Source organism: Amphimedon queenslandica, unplaced genomic scaffold (genome assembly GCF_000090795.2).
Source record: "Amphimedon queenslandica unplaced genomic scaffold, v1.1 AMPQUscaffold_5049_Cont22976, whole genome shotgun sequence".
NCBI classification, from domain to species: Eukaryota; Metazoa; Porifera; class Demospongiae; order Haplosclerida; family Niphatidae; genus Amphimedon; species Amphimedon queenslandica.
The window spans coordinates 1-1,226 of NW_003554643.1; the positions used below are offsets into that span (position 1 = coordinate 1).

The following is a 1,226-nucleotide window of genomic DNA, read 5'->3' on the forward strand; positions in this document are numbered from 1 at the left end:
ACTAGTGTCTCAATATATTCATCAATGATACCCAAGGCATTACTAATAGAGAGAGAGAGTCCATTAGTACCTACTAGTGGTGAAGGTATCTCTACTTTATTGAAGGATGGATTGGCTGCTTTAGACTGACCTTCTTCACTTGTTGATCGTTTCCCTTTAACAATTAAATAATAAACTCACCACAGGCTCACTGTATACAGAGAGAGAGAGAGACTCACTTTAACTAGCGTAAGATACTCTGCAATGGCAGTTCTTGCTGACTGACTCAGTTTCCTAGCCTGAGGGTCACAGACCCAGCAATGGACTCCTCTCCTTCCGCTGTAAACCCAAAGACGATGGGAAAAACCAAAGTCCTCTACAATAAATTAATAATTAAAAAGAACCTTTCAATTAATAATCAGTTACCACTGAGGGCCCTGTCAATGATTTTGATGGCAATTTTGACAAACGTCCAACAATTGTGACAAATATTAGCATCACTAAAATAAATAAATAAAATAGTATTACACACATATCAATTCCCTTATGCTGTGTAGAAAGTTTGAGCTGATTCCGATTAAGTTTGGATTTTTTATGATTTTTTAAAAGTTGCTCAAAAATCGGACAAAAGTCCCTGTACTATAGTACAGGGATTTTTCTAAAATTTCACAAAAATCCACAAGTAGAAAATTCCTGAATTTTATTACATTTTCTGATGCATATACATGTACTTATGTTGTGTAGAAAGTTTGAGCTGATTCCAATCAAGTTTGGATTTTTTATGATTTTTTTAAAGTTGCTCAAAAATCGGACAAAAGTCCCTGTATTATAGTACAGGGATTTTTCTAAAATTTCACAAAAATTGACAAGTAGAAAATTCCTCAATTTTATTACATTTTCTGATGCATATACATGTACTTATGTTGTGTAGAAAGTTTGAGCTGATTCCGATCAAGTTTGGATTTTTTATGATTTTTTAAAGTTGCTCAAAAATCGGACAAAAGTCCCTGTACTATAGTACAGGGATTTTTCTAAAATTTCACAAAAATTCACAAGTAAAATATTTCTCAATTTTATTACATTTTCTGATGCATATACATGTACTTATGCTGTGTAGAAAGTTTGAGCTGATTCCGATCAAGTTTGGATTTTTTATGATTTTTTTAAAGTTGCTCAAAAATCGGACAAAAGTCCCTGTACTATAGTACAGGGATTTTTCTAAAATTTCACAAAAATCCACAAGTAAA

The 1,226-nt window shown here is 32.6% G+C and overlaps 1 long non-coding RNA gene across 1 annotated transcript; it reads right to left on the reverse strand.

Annotated features, from left to right (window-relative positions):
• Position 1: 1 nt before the first annotated feature.
• Positions 2-503, reverse strand: LOC109592479 (uncharacterized). The gene is made up of 4 exons (XR_002190377.1): positions 406-503; positions 219-355; positions 96-154; positions 2-42 (listed from the first exon to the last, which is right to left on the reverse strand). It is a non-coding gene; the product is annotated as an uncharacterized LOC109592479 (long non-coding RNA).
• Between the last annotated feature and the right edge of the window lie 723 nt (positions 504-1,226).